Source organism: Euleptes europaea, chromosome 2, assembly GCF_029931775.1.
Source record: "Euleptes europaea isolate rEulEur1 chromosome 2, rEulEur1.hap1, whole genome shotgun sequence".
In the NCBI taxonomy this organism is placed as follows: Eukaryota; Metazoa; Chordata; class Lepidosauria; order Squamata; family Sphaerodactylidae; genus Euleptes; species Euleptes europaea.
In genome coordinates, this window is record NC_079313.1 from 95,956,894 (window position 1) to 95,973,055 (window position 16,162).

Sequence of the window (16,162 nt, forward strand, 5' to 3'; positions counted from 1 at the left end):
TGCCTGTTGCTTCAAGCCTGGACTATTGCCAACTTCGCTGCAATGAGGAGACTTCCAATTAAATCACTATTTTTTCTTAGTTTCCCATCAACAATTCATCCTCACAACAACATTGAGAGGTAGGTCAAACTGAAAGGGAATGACTAAGTACATGCTGACCCTTTTCAAACATTTCATGTATCAGGTTTATTGTACAGCAGCTTTGCAGCCACTCAAGAGAATTGCTTACATGAAACCATCCTCCATCCTTCTAAAGGACGTTAGCAGGTGGTGGGTTTTCCACTTTTATAGCTTAAAACCTCAACAATTGCTCTCATTTTAATGGCAGGGCTTTCGAGCATCTCCATGTTTGAAATGCTGATCAAAAGGTAGAGCTCGTCTCACTTAATTCAGTACTTATAACTGCTCTGCCACATTAAAGATCTGCAGGGCAATAGAGTTGGGTGACAGCCAGCCCTCGATTCAGCCTGGCTTTGGCTGGGCCCCAGTCGTTGTGTGCCCAAGAGAGCAGCGCACTCAGCTCTGCAGCATCCGACTAGTCCTTTCCACTATAGCAGCTGATGCTACAACCACAAAGGCTGACTTCATGGGCAGACAGTGGGCCACTTGTAAGTAGAGTACATAGCCTTTATTGTGGGGTTGAGTGTTAAAGAGCCAGATGGCATCCTCCTCCACACGAGTATTTCCCCACACTGCCATCTCTTTCACAGGGATCAGGAATTTAATGCATCCAGCATGGATATTTCCAAGCATTTTTTCCTCCCCAAAACCGAAATCTGCAGTGGCTTTAGTGGGGCTTTGTCTGTTTCTATAGCCCAACTGCAGATTTTTCATTCAGTGACTATGAGCAGCTGGGCCCAGATTTCAGGGGCTCACACATGACATTGCATGTGAGATGAGGCGTACGGGTCTGCTGCTTCACCTCACGTAGCGTATTTCCACGTTAGAGGTGGTGTGATTGATCCCAACATTATAAAAGAGGCAGCTTGGTTATCAAGAGGACTGTGGTGCCTAGATGAACGGAGCCACCTGGATTCCCAGTGCCATGTCTGCTAAAGAAATCCGGTACTGTTAGCTTAGCAACAAAATGTTCTCATCTTATTAAGAAGGTTATAGAAAGTGACCTTAGAGGCAAGGTCTGATTGGACCAGTGCCATTGTTGTTTTTGTAAAAGAACTGTCTTGTTTCTTTCCATAACACTGAACTATTCACAAATGCATCCTCTTTTCCGCTTTCAGTCCACGTTGCCTCTTCTTATTGATATTTAGGGGGTATCTTCTAAGCCCCTTAGCAATAAAGGATATTCACGGTCTGTTTAATCTAACATTTTGTCTATTAGCTCATAGGAAAGATGGGGATGGAGCAATTTGCTCCACTCGGGGTTGGTCTTTTTCCTTCACCGGCAGGATTGTTTTAAAAACCTCCCCAGCTTGATAGCATTAACTGTTCTATTTCTGAACATCGTTGCTTTAAACCAGGGGTGGGGAACCTTTTTTCTGCCAAGGGCCATTTGGATATTTATAACATCATTCGCAGGCCATACAAAATTATCAACTTAAAAATTAGCTGACCAAGCCCCAAGCAGCCAGCTGCCCCAGATGACCCCCCCACATGGGCAACCAGGCAGGCATCCAACCGGTGGTGCACTCGCCCACCTGGCGGCACAGGATGGTCTGTTGTACCAGCCAGGCGAAGCTGTCCAGCTGCACGCTGGAGTTGCTCCTGCTCCGCATGGTCAGGGCCAGATTCTACAGCCGGCTCCTGCTACCTCCGCCTGCAGGGATGAAATGAGGGCACACTGGGTAAGAACTTGCCCCCCTGCACATTCTGGCCCTGCCCCCTTTAACCCCTCCATTGTCGCCACTTTTGCCACCAGCCCTCATGTAGTACAGAGGGAATATGTTTCTCCATGGCCCGGGTGGGAAAGGGCTAACACAGTTTCTTGGGCGTTCCTAGCAGCTCCATAGCTAACGACTCTTCTGCAAGGAGGAAAAAGGTTCCTTTTCTCGGCAAAACAAACTCACATCTGCCTTGAATAGAGGCTATTCCTGTCCGCAGGAGGGGGCGGATCGCCAGTCTTAGATCCTTCTGAGCTGGAGATCTGCCAGGAACCACAAAGCCTAAATGATTTTGCGGGCCTTAAATGGCCCCCGGGCCTGACGTTCCCCACCCCTGCTTTAAACTCAGAGGACAGCATATGCAGTGGCAGAGCTAGCCTCAGGACTTCGGGAGTGGGAGAAGCTAAAGGAAGGTTTGGCTGTGGAGACTATTGACTAACAGAACAGGCCAGAGTCCAGACTGGGAGGCTTTCCTGCAAGGCAGAAGACATTGAGGGCCGAACTGGATGCATAGGGTTGCCAGGTCCCTCTTCGCCGCCAGTGGGAGGTTTTTGGGGGGCGGAGCCTGAGGAGAACGGGATTTGGGGAGGGGAGGGACTTCAATGCCAAAGAGTCCAATTGTCCAATTGGCATGCAGAGAGGGTCCCAGCTCCCTGGCATCTCCAGCTAAAGGATCAGATAGCAGATGATGTGAAAGGCCTCTATCTGAGACTCTGAAGAACCTCTTCCAGTTAGTGATGCCTGCTGGCCAAGAAAAAATAATGCCCTGTTGCTTTAATAGAGGCTTCGTATGGAGAAATGGGCAGTTGAAGCTTTTTATTTCAAGGAGCTAAACGGCATCCCCTGCTAAGTGCACCAGACCACACTTATATTAAAGGAACAGCTGCGGGACCATTTAAAACCCAGGATCCATACTGCCAGTCAAAGCAGACAATGGTGACATTGACAGGCAAATGATCTCACTCAGTAGCCCTGTTCCCATACTATGGCGAATGCACATACTGCCTGCATCCGTCTGTGTACATCCATTTGTAAGAAATAGCCAAAGTGTGCTCACTTTACAAATGAAACCAGGGACCTAGATAAATGTGTACCGGTAGCTTAAATCACATGTTCAGTTATGTGTTTAATGAATGTAACGTGAATTACCCAACATATATAAAAAATCAAGCCTGCCTTGTATGAAGATTGTACAGACATTCACTGTAACTTGTCAACAGGGCTCCTGTGTACAGTGGACCCTTGATTTTTCTTTATGTACGTGATGAGTAATTTTTGTTACATTAAGTAAATCCCACATTATCCGAGTACTGGTTCTCCCATTTCATCTGTTGTGAACACATTAGCTGTTTCTTACAAACAGATGTAAGCTTACAAAATCCATCTATTGACTTGGGCAAATCCTTGTTTGTTTTTTGAAGAAAAGCTCAACAGTATATGTGTGTGAAAGACAAATGTTTAGAAATTAAGGGTGTCATAAAATTATATATCTGCAAATAGAAAAAATAATGGAATAATGTTGCAAATAATGTATTTTATTTTTGATGCATTTTGTAGAATGTTTCCATTGAAATTATTTAGCTTGTGATTTTAAAGGTTTAAAATAGTCTTTTACTGTCAAAATGCAGAACCAATATCAGTTCTTTCCTAATGGCATTGATGCTTTAGGTTTGCAAGTGACATCTACTTGTTTAATGAGAATAATGGATGAATAGAAAATCAGCCTTTACAACATAAAATATTCAGCCTGACATTCAAGTCTGACTGCAAAGAAGCCTTTTTCTGTTTGATTGATAGGGAAATCAGAAAAATTTCTCTGCACTCCCCTCATGTAGGAATCCATCTATCACTGGAAGGGCAGCTCAAACCAGCTGGCTATAAATTCTACTACGTTGCTACAGTACCAGAAATTATCACCTACACAAGAAGTTTTCCATTTGTAATTCTAAGCGTGACTGGACTAAAATCAATGGTGGTTTGGTCATTAGTTGCTCCAAACCGATGGGATGTCAGAATTACACCTGAGATATCAGAAGTAAGTGTGGAACAAGATAAATGAATTAAGCAATTATGAGAAGCTGTCAAGCTAGTAAATCAAATTCAGGTATTCATTTCTGTAACAAATTTAGTGCCATCTTATTTGCCTGAATGATCCTCAGTTGTCTATGGTAGTGAGATAATATTTCTAGATAAGGAAACATAGCTCAATCTGAGTCAGGCTTGAATCCCAATTATTGGAAGGAAGTGAACCAGTGGGATATGGTCATTTCTGGATACAAACTCTATAGAGATGATAGGAAAGGGCATATTGGAGGGGATGTTGCTATGTACATCAACAAACTAGAACAAACTATGTACATCAACAAACTATAAACCATAAAAAGGGCAGACTCAACCACAGAATCCTTGTGGGTGACAATGCTGGGCCCCAAAGGTAATCTAGTACTGGGGACATTCTATTGGCCCCCTGATAAAAAAGGCTTGGATGATCTAGAGATGGAGAATGAAATCAGGGAAGCATCCAAAGGTGATGAAGTAGTAATAATGGGAGACTTTAATTACCCTCATATTGACTGGATAAATGCATGCTCCAGTCAAGACACAAGAGATAAAATTTCCAGTCATCGTCAGTGACTGTGCCCTCAAATAGTTGGTCATGGACCCAACCAGAGGGTCACTGCTGTGAAAAAGGCCAATTCCATGCTGGTCATAATTAGGCATGGATTAGAGGATAAAACTGTTGCTATCGCAATGCCCTTGTACAAATCTATGGTGAGACCACACTTGGAATACTGTGTACAGTTCTGGTCCCCCCTCCCCCCCCCGCAAAAAAAAGATATTGCAGCCCTTGAGAAGGTGCAGAAAAAAGCAATCAAAATGATCAAAGGGCTAGAGCAACTGCCCTATGAGGAGTGGGTAAAATACTTAGGGCTGTTTAGAAAGAAGGTGGTTAAGGGGAAACATGATAGAGGTCTATAAAATTATGCATGGTATAGAGAGAGTGGACAGGGAGAAGCTTTGCTCCCTCTCTCATAATACTAGAACATGGGGTCATCTGCTAAAGCTGGAGGGTGAGAGATTCAAAACAAACAAAAGGAAGTATTTCTTCCTGCCCCAGGATGTGGTGATGGCTGCTGACTTGGAAGGTTTTAAGTTTCCTGGTTGCTTTTTCTATTTTTACTTCCCTGAAAAATGCTAAATTTTCAGTTTCAAACTAAGAGCTATGCTAATCGTTAGTATTCCCTTTTCGATTTGCCACACAAATCATTACATAAGAATCTGAAAAAATAAAAATGGAAATTTCACAATTCTTAATTAATTAAATTTTCAAATTTGAAGAGGTCAGCCCAAATGAAATTAGGCTGTTACTTGACAAGAGACCAATGGAATAAAGCAGTTGGTTCTGCTCAGAGTTCACTGATACATAAGGAGCTGCCTCATGTCTTGTGTGAGATTTGTGGTGGCCCAGCCAAGCCATCTTTACCAGGGAAGGAAATGAACCCATTATTTCATGCCGAAGCCTTTAAAAGGGGTGCCATCTTCCTTCCCTAGCAATATGAGGTATGAGTGGTCACCATGTTTACTTTAACCCAGGAGTGAAAATGTTCAGCTTAGCACTGTCGAGTCTACCACAACTGACAGTGGATCTTCAGTACCACAGGTTTAAAACCTTTATTGAGAACTGCTATCTGAAGTCCTTGAACAGGAGGTGTCTGGCCTTGAGCCTGGGATGTTGTGCATGCAGGGCAGGTACTGTGCCACGAAGCACATTTTCTTTCCTCCTGCTTTTCTATGCCATTGGTTTCTTCTCTTGGAAGATGAAATCTGCAGGAATGCAGCAAGCTCTGTCCACTGAAAAGAAGGACAACACTGGTGTCAAGTGTAATATAATAATTCAAGCTTCCAGTATATCAAATAACTTTTAAGAAAAGAAACATTTTAAAATTATAAATTCACAGAGTTATACATTATCTTTATAAAATTATAGCTAAAAAGCCTATATATGGCTTACCCAAGTTTTCCTTGTTTTATAGGCTATCCATCCAAATTTGGCAACATTGAAAGTGATCTCTTGATTCTTATCTGCTAGTATAACTGAGAGAAGAGTCCTTCTATTTTTGCCGGGATGGCGGGAAATTATAGGGATAATCAGAGTTTCCCTAATATGACTATAGATGTTACATTCAAAAAAAGATATGCTCTAGGGTCTCAATATTCCCATGTGTCAAGTGTAAAACTGGTGTGGCTAGGCAAATGTATATGCCCTTATTCTGCTTACATGTAGAGAGAACCTTCTTAAAACCTAGAATGATATTTTTCTGAGATTCCTTTTGCTTTGAACTGCTTACCTAGCCTACCTGATGGAGGCAAAGTGAAGTTCTAGTAGAGTAGTAGATTTGACACATCAGTGCATTGCACTGTGGAGAGACTAAGGATAGAAACTCGACATGGCCTGGAGCATTGGTTGGCGTGTCGGATGAGAGCACTTCTGTTGCTTTGGGACTAGAGCTCCGCTTCTGAACTGAATAGGGTTGTCAGAGGTTCTGTTTCCTGTGCACCCTGAATATGCATCCTGTACTTTACTTGTCCATGTAACTCAAATTGGCAAGTTGAGAGAGAGAGAAGCTTTTGTTTGAATTTTGCTTGTTTCTGAATTAGGAAGCATTAGTGTTTGGAGGAAAGAGACAAACTTTACCTGAGTGGTTCAAAGGAAAGATGAACTTAGGTAATCACATCCTTAAAAAAACAATCTGCACCCTGGAAGGGACTTATGCAATCCCATAACTGAGTAGACACTATTGCTTGTGCGTGTATGCACATTGCATTATTTATCTTCACCTGATTTACGTGGTCTTGATCACTGGCAGCTGAATTTGGGATCTAACTCCGTTGAAAAACATTGCACTTGAAGTGATGAGAGAGGGTGTGAAAGTTTTATCTGTGATCCTGGATTTGTGGCCCATTCATATGTGTAAGTTGCCATTTGATGCTGTAACTGTTGGGATGTGTGGGCAAATCAGCCATTTCTCACCAATAACTGAATGTGAAAATTGAAATGCTTTTCTCATATTTTGCCTATCGTAGAACATCTGCTTTGGTCTGCTGGTATTCTTCCAGGCTCAATTTTAAGGTGCTGGTTTTGCCCTTTTGACAGCCTCTGCCTTTTTGAATCTGTGCACTAGCTCACATCCTCATATCAGTTCCTCCTCACAATCCACACCCTTACAGGGGGAGTGGGTCAGTAGCTTTTTATTCAAAGGCTTTTTCAGTTGTTACATCACTGGTCTGGAATGGACTACCGGTGGAGGTGAGGATGGAATCTTCTCTGCCTGTGTTCAAGTTTCATCTTGGCTAGCTGATGTTTTAAAAGCTGATATTAGTTGGTGTGATGATATTTTTCTGGTTTAATGTCTTTGTTTATGCATATCTGTAAACCTTTTTGAGCCTCCAAAGTGGTGAGAAATACTTTAATTTATCAAGTGAAAATGTTGAGTTCAGGGTGATATGAAGCAATATGAACACCTGTAGTTTGTTTGTTCATTTGTTTGTTTCTTTCTCTTTCTCTCTCTCTCTCTCTCTGTCACTCCCTCCCTCCCCATGGGGACCAAAAGTGGCTCACAGCAGTGTTCCCCCATCCTCCATTTTATCCTTACATCAGCTCTGTGAGGTAGGTTAGGCTAAGAGAGAGCAACTGGCTTAGAAATCACCCAGTGAGCTTCCAAGGCAGAATGTGAATTTGACCCTGAGTCACCCAGATCCTAGCCTACATTCTGATGACTATACAGCACGGGCTCTGGTGTTGTCCTTGCAGTGTCATCTTGTCTGTAGTGTTGCATCTTTCAAGCATGCAAAACATGACTGGTGGTGAACATATATGAATGAACCAGATCTGGGTGATCTACTCATGGCTAGAATGTGCTTTCCACTCCAATGAGTTATCACTTTCCCAAACCTTTATACGACGAATCCTTCAAACTGTTGCCACCTCCTTGAGCTAGGAACTGGGTTCCATTGCATGCCTCAACAGTGTGACCCTGATTTCTGCTGAAACCCTTAAGCCCTGTCATATTACAAGTAATGATGAACAGAGAGGAAAGTTCTATGGGGGCCTTCAGGAGCTGACAGCGTTCAACTATGATTTGCTTAGCCTTTCAAGCAAGAAGCACCAAGCTGCTCTGTCAGTGCTCCAAGGCAAACTCGCTGGGTTTTGATCCTGGATGGCCTATTGAAGATGACAGCGCAAAGTTCCCTGCAGGATAATCCCTGCAATGAATGAATATTTGATATGAGGGCTATCCCTTTATTAACGTCTGTGTCACTACCAACTATTAATCTGCAGGAGGAATTATACGATGAAGCATATCTAGGGCAGAGGGCGAAGGCCGGGCTTTGCCCAGGCAGGGAGTTGTCTAATCGCTGAATGCAGCTGAAGCACAGGATGTGTTGTGTGATTACCAACATACAAGGCTCAAGAACATCTCGTACTAATGACAATCACCGGGATTTTCGGAGGCCAAGTAACCTTGTAATGCTTGGTAGAATGCACTTCGCCTTATTACACATTTGTTTTCTATAGATTCTTGCTAGTAACAAACAAGAAGAAGCTCCAAAGCCTTTATGTCTCTAATCTCTGCATGTTATCAACACAATGGGATATGCTGCAGTCAGGAGAGGCTGTTTATCCTCAAACTGACATCAGAGGGATTTACATTGCTGGTCTATGGGATGGGAATTTAAGGGGCATCAGAAGGAGGGGTGTTTGCACCACAGGAGCTGAGAATGGTGGAATATTTCCCGTCAGATTTGTGATTCCCCCATTCAAGACCTGGCAATGGCAGGGGAGGGATCCCTTGACTGAGAAGACATAGCAGGTGATGCTAGACGCTATTGGTAATCCCAGTGCAAGGCACTTTCTATCCCCTTTATTAATACCAAAATTAAACTTTTGCCTTGCCAAAAAGAGGGCAGAGAGAGATGGTACCCTGAGAAATCATAAGAACAGGGGATCCAAGACAATGAAGCACTATGAAAAATGTGTGCATATATATACACATGAGCACAGATGGCTTTAAAAGGGTAGTAGAAGATAATTTATTTAGAAAAAAACAAGTGGGGGACATGCAAGAACTTGCAGGAAAACAAATTTCCCTGCATTCTTAAGAGAACTGCGGTTAGGCCTAACTGTGAAAAGTATTTCAGTTTTACTGTGTTTTATTTGTCAATGAAAACAAACTGCTTAACACTTCTATAGAAGATAATTCACAGTGGGTAGCCGTGTTAGTTTGTCTGCAGTAGTAGAAAAGAGCAAGAGTCCAGTAGCACCTTAAAGACTAACAAAAATATTTTCTGGCAGGGTATGAGCTTTCGTGAGCCACAGCTCACTTCTTCAGATAGCTCATACCCTGCCAGAAAATATTTTTGTTAGTCTTTAAGGTGCTACTGGACTCTTGCTCTTTTCTACTTCTATAGAAAACAAGCCCATTCTTGCATCATTAAAATAAAGTTATGTCTTTGACAGAAAACAGGGAGGGGGAAGCTGGTTGACCCTTGTGTGATCAATGGTGTTGGACTAGATAGATCACTGGTCTTCATATCTTCATATTTTAGCCAGACACAAAATTATATCTCTTTCTATAATATAATATAATTGCAATGAATTGATATATGTAGAGGATAGGGTTGCCAACTATGGGTTGGAAAATACCTGGAGATTTGTGGGTGGAGCCTGAGAAGGGCGGGGTTTGGGGAGAAGAGGGACTTTAACGGGGTATAATACCATAAAGTCCACCTTCCAGCGTGAAGCCAGCATGTTGTAGTATTTAAGAGCGGTGGACTCTAATCTGGAGAACTGGGTTTTATTCCCCCATCACTTCACATGAGCAGAGGACTCTAATCTGGTGAATTGGGTTGGTTTCCCCACTCCTCCCATGAAGTTTGCTGGGTGACTTTGGCTAGTCACAGTTCTTTCCGAACTCTCTCAGCCTCACCTACCTCACAAGGTGTCTGTTGTGGGGAGAGGAAGGGAAGGCAATTGTAAGCAGGTTTGAGTCTCCTCAAAAAGATAGAGAAAATTGGGGTAAAAAAACCAACTCTTCTTCCAAAGTGGCCATTTTCTCTAAGCGAACTGATCTCTGTCACCTGGAGATCAGTTGGAATCCCAGGAGATCTCCAGCCACTACCTGGAGGTAGGCAACCCTAGTAGAGGAATTGTATCTTGAAACAAGACTACTATTTTCACATAACTCTAAATGTCCTTCCTATAAGTCACTAGGTAGGAGTCCCAGTGGTCCATCCTCCATCTCCAAGTAACTTGGGTTCCATTGATTCTAGATTTCTTGTGCCTGTCTGTCAGGGGTGGCCTGCCCATTAGGCAGACCTAGGCAATTGCCATTAGGCAGACCTAGGCATCTGAGGGTGGGGCTCCAGGGGCACCAAGAGACATTTGCTAGGCAGGCAGCAGCCCCAGCCCTGCTGCCTGGGTCACACCCTGCTTGCCCTGCCTCCCTCCCTGCAACAGAGGAAGTGAGGAGAAGCAGATCCACTGTGCCAGGCTCTATTCCCTCACGCCAGATTCGCATTGATGAGGGCAGCTTGGGGTGTGGTGGCTCACATGGACAGCCTTTTCCTTGCCCTGTCCTTGTGAAAGACAGAGAAAGGAAGAGCAGGTGGCTGCCAGCTCTGTCACCCCTCATGCTTCATGGTGGCTTTGGGGGTCAGAATGCACCCAGGATGGGGGGTGGGCACCATTAGCCTCTGGCCTAGGGCAGCAAACACCTTTGGGCTGGCCCTACTTTCTGGGCAAGTTACCTTAGAATGGTAAATAACCAAAAGCTTTTGTGGGTGCAGATCTACGAAAAGCTGGAGCTTTTCTCATCATCTGATATGTAGGTCTTATATACAACTGTGAGTACAAGAAGATCTTGGCTTTCTCTGTGATTAACAGTGCAATCCTATGCAGAGTTACTTGAGCTGAAGCCTACTGATTTCTAATCAACTTAGACTAGAGTAACTCTGCATATGATTGTGCTGTGAGAGTGGGAGACAATTATGTATATTCCTCCTTTCTGCTGGACCATGAGATAATGAATACTGAAGCTGGCTTCAGCACAAGTTTCCAACCTGTGCAAATTGATTCGGCTCTGACATAAAACCCATTAGGACCCCTGATCTATGGCGAGAAGAAATCAGGGTTTCAAAGCCTGGTGATTCACTGTAACTGCTTCAGCTCTGATTTATTGATCACTATCTTGCCATGTTTCTTTGCTCTGTAGCTGAAGTTTCCTATGGAACAATCTTAGCCTTCTTGAGTTGCTGTGCTTTAGGAGAAATGTTGGGACCTATCTGATAGAACTGATGGAGAGGACACATTAGCTAATACATTTCCCCCTGTTATCTCTAAAACAATGCTTCCTTAACTTGACTGACAAGACTGCCGTGTCTTTTGCAGAGTGTACCCAGCAGCTGTACTTCTTTAGTATGTTGAAATGGGAAGGAAATTTGTCCACTGCAGATTTCAAGCATTCTTCATCAAGGAAGAGCAAAATAGGGATCCAACCTGACACTAGCTAGGGTTGCCACCATTTGCCCCTGTGGGCTTCTGTGCTTTCAACAGCTATAAAACAGAAAGAATTGAGGCAAGTAAAACTTAGCTTTTACCTGTTGATTGTGTTTTCAGGCCATGGAATTTTTCACCTGCCCAGTTTCTGGCTGTTGAGTAACCTGTACTGAGAAAAGAACTTGGCAGGTAAGAAGTCATTTTAAAGATTTAAGTTTAGCGGATATTTTTAGTCACATGTAATAGCTTCCTTAATGAACAGACCTAGTTGCCTTTAGAGCCACCTTTTTATTTTAGACTTTTCTCCACGTGCATTCCACATCTGTGGAAAACATCACGTTTGACTGCAGATTGCTTATGTACTGTGAATGCGTAATGAGAGTTTTTATCCATTGTAAAGTATGTCTCTCTCAAAGCTTAGCTTTGCATTTCAAAAATACCTTTGGATCATGAGTCCTCTGTATTTTTAATGCAAACCATTAGAAACTGCCAAAAAGCAAATGATGTGCAAAAATATCAACCAGTGCACCAAAAACCTAGCCTTCCGTCTCCTGTTGCTAGGGCAGAAGATGGTTACTAGATAGGGTTGCCAGATCCAGGTTGGGAAATGCCTGGAAATTTTGGTGTAGAGCCTGAGGAAGGTGGGAAGGGACTTCAATGCCATAGAGTTCACCTTCCAGAGCAGCCATTTTCTCCAGGTGAACCAATCTTTGTCACCTGGAGATCAGTTGCAATAGCAGGAGATCTCTAGCCACCACCTGGAGATTGGTAACTCTATTACTAGAAGATGGTAAAAAATCTTGCATCTAGACCTAACCATGTTTTCTGTGAAAAGTATTCCCATTAGCGGAAAATGGGAGGGACTGTTTTTTGCTGAATTCTTCCTCCCACTATAGACTTCAGTTTTGCTCCCATGCTGTTCCTAGGGTTTATCAATCTCCTGGGACATGGTTTTGGGATGCACTGCAGGACGAGGAAGTGTTTTTGCTTCCAGAAGTGCTGCTCTGCTCATGTTAGGCAAGATCTAAGCCAGTATTAGGAATGCATATAAACGTTGAGTCAGCTGATGGTTCTATGGGTGTCTCCTCAACCTCTGTCATCTTCCTAGTGAGGCCGGAGCATGGGAGGTCTCCCTAACCAATAAGCAGCCAGACATTCACCTGACATGTCATGAAGGTCAGGGTTTTAAAGGCCATTTAAGAAGAGACAGCATGCTACATAGTTCAACCCAAGTGGCCTCTACTTTAGCCTTCTACTGACAGACTGAAGTAGATTGCCAGGTCCGTCTTTACCACCAGCAGAAGGTTTTTGGGGCAGAGCCTGAGGAGGGCGGGGTTTGGAGAGGGGAGGGACTTCAATGCCATAGAGCCCAATTGCCAAAGCAGCCATATTCTCCAGGTGAATTGATCTCTGTTGGCTGGAGATCAGATGTAATAGCAGGAGATCTCCAGCTTGTACCTGGAGGTTGGCAACCCTAATATATATATTAAAAAACCCTAGTGTGTGTGTGTGTGTGTACATATATAAACTTTTCAAAAATAGCTGAGGGAAGAGCCATATATACTATCTTGAGTTCCTTGAAAAAATGGTAGAGGAAGGGTAAAGCGAAGAACTGAATGGAGAAAAAAGTATTGTGTACACAGAGAAAACCTATTATCGGGCCATCCATGCAAATCATTTTTATATGATGTTTTGCCTGGGTCTGGGTGAGGGAATCTTTGTCTGGAGGCCCTTGGTGGCTCTTGGCAGCCCTGTGAATGGTGCAGACTCTGACTCTCAAAAAGACCAATTTATGTCAGGAGCTTTATCTTGTTCACACAAATACCTTGAAGACCCAGCTGCCAATTCCTATGCTTTTGTACCATGTCTATATAGTGAGAGTTGATAAAATCCCTGTTCCTGCCTCCTAAATGGTTATGACTATAAATGCATTAAAGATTATAAGGTGCTCCGACTGTGCAGGAATGGGAACAATTTTTAAATATACACACATTGATTGTGCTCTCTGTCCCTTGTGTGTTACTTTAATCTGCAAAGACCTGCAACCATTCTTAAAGGATTAGTGATAAACACGGACAGCAGAGGTCCCAGATGCAGTGGAAATTGTTCAGATTATGCAAACCCTACAAATGGGATTAAACGATTAGGCATTGTTCACACAGGAATGACATGGAGGAACTTGGGGATCCACCTTTGATAAGGAGGCCAACGAGTAAATGGTTAGAAATCCATTTTCTTTTCTTTTTAAATTCTTAACCCCCACCCCACCCCGAAGTTTGTTTTCTGCATTTTTCTGTGCAGGCCCCAATTATATATTTTTTTCAAAGCCCAGGAGAGCAAATGTGACACTGGAAATGGTCTCTGTGTACTGTGCTAACTCAGAATTTTAAGCTTCTTGTTTTATTTTGCAAATGTAATTACAGCTGGATTATTATATGGAGACAGTAAACCTGCCATATGTATTTGGGAGCTGTAATTTGCTTAGCTGCAATCCTAACAATCCTTCCCTGGGAGAAGGCCCCATTGAGTAACATGGGTCTTACTTGTTTAGGATTGCTCCCTTTGTCTGGTGGTCACTTTTGTTTTTTAATCCTATTCTATACAAGATCTCCATTCTTGCCTTTCACTGGGAATTTTGTCCTCATTACTTCTAAAAATGACAATGAGGAAGATGAGACACAAAGCATAATGCACTTTCCACTTAAGTCAACGGCTGGATGAAAGGAAGGCTACAATCCTAGATATGCTTTCTTAGGAGTAAATCCTACTGAACCTAGTAGAAAACATGAATAGGATGTACTGGTAATTACGTCCCCAAATTTCTGCATGTCACCTAACTCCTTCCTAGGGTTGCCAGCTTCCAGGTGGGGCCTGGAGATCTTCCAGAATTACAACTGATCTCCAGGTGACAGAGATCAGTTCCCCTGAAGAAAATGGCTACTTTGGAGTGTGATCTGTATACCTTTATAGGAGAAGAAGAAGAGTAGGTTTTTATACACTGCTTTCCTTACCTTAAGGAGTCACAAAGTGGCTTACAATCACAATTCCTTTCTCTCCCCACAACAGGTATCTTGTGAGGTAAGTGGGGCTGAGAGAGTTCAGAGAGAACTGTGACTGACCCAAAGTCACCCAGCAGGCTGCATGTGTAGGAGTGGGGAATCAAACCTGGTACTCCACTTTAGAATCCACCACTCGTGGAGGAGCAGGGAATCAAACCTGGTTCTCCAGATTAGAGTCCGCCACTCTTAACCACCACAACCCTATCCCACTGAAGTCTCTCCTCACACCCTGTCCTCCCCAGGCTCCACCCCCAAATCTCCAGGAAATTCCCAGTCCTTAGTTGGCAACCTTCCTCCTTCCTTCATTGTATGGGTAGTGGTTAGAGTGTTGGACTAGGCTCCGGGAGATCCAGGTTCAAATCCCCAGTCTGCCATGGAAGCTTGCTGGATGACGTTTGACCAGTCAGTCTCTTTCAGCCTAATCTATTTTACAGGACTGATTTGAAAATAAGGTGGATGACAGGAGAATGAAGTACACTGCTTTGGTCCCCCACTGTGAAGAAAGGTGGGTTATAAATGAAGGAAATGAATTTTGAAAATAAATTATGCGATGCTATCTGTATTGCTGTCTGCAACAGTTACTTTCAGAATTTATCGCACAAATTGCAGTGGGCAATTCCAGTCAGGATAGAGATGACCCTCCTCCTGTGTTAAAGAGGCTTTGCTGAAATATGGAAGAATTATTGTGAAGCTGAATGACTATAGATCCGCTTTAACAGAAGGAACTCAATTTTATACGTCAGTTTATATGGTTTTTTTAAAAAAATAACCATTACAGCCCAAGTGGTGCTCCCCTAGGAAAAAGTGACAACCAGTAACAGCATCCATTTGGCAGGCAAGACTCGCAGGAGCCCTGACAGAGGATCTGGAGGCTCTGAATTCCCATTAAGGTGGGCCCAGTGATTTGAGGCAGCCCTAACGTGTCCCCAGATGGTTCTGCTGAGCAGGCAGTCATGCTGTGTGCGTAGGTCCCATTGAGAGCTGCAATCCCCGGGGAAAAGGAAGTCGCTTTGATTTAATGTGGGACATGGACAGCATAATTGCTTGTTGAAATGGAAAGAAAGGAAGAATGACAAAGAGGGACAAGGCTAGGTCATCAGTTTGCTGGCATTTGAAATGTGAGTGAATGGAAATGAGGGTTTCAAAATCTTCTTTTATATAGGTGGTATAGATGGGACCTTGAATTCTCCCAGAATTAGAAGAAGAATTAGAATTAGAAGAATTAGAAGAAGAAGAGTTTGTTTTTATATGCCGACTTTTACCGCTTAAGGAAGAATAAAATTGGCTTACAATCTCCTTCCCTTCCTCTGCCCACAACAGACATCTTGTGAGGTAGGTGAGACAGAGAGAGTTCAGAAAGAGCTGTGACTAACCCAAGGTCACCTAGCTGGCTTCATGTGTAGGAGTGGGGAAACCCACCCTGTTCACCAGATTAATATCCCCTGCTCATGTGGAGGAGTGAGAGATCAAACCTGGTTCTCCAGATTAGAGTCCACCGCTCCAAACCACCGCTCTTAACTATTACACCCCAATTGGTCTCCAGACTTCAGAGATGGAGAAAATGGCAACTTTGGAAGGTGGACTCTGAGGCATTATACCTTGCTGAGGTCCCTTCTCTCCCCAAACCCCACCCGCCCCAGGTTCTACTCCCCCCCCCCAAATATCCAGCAATTTCCCAAGCCAGGGTTGGCAACCCTAATGTGTTGTCT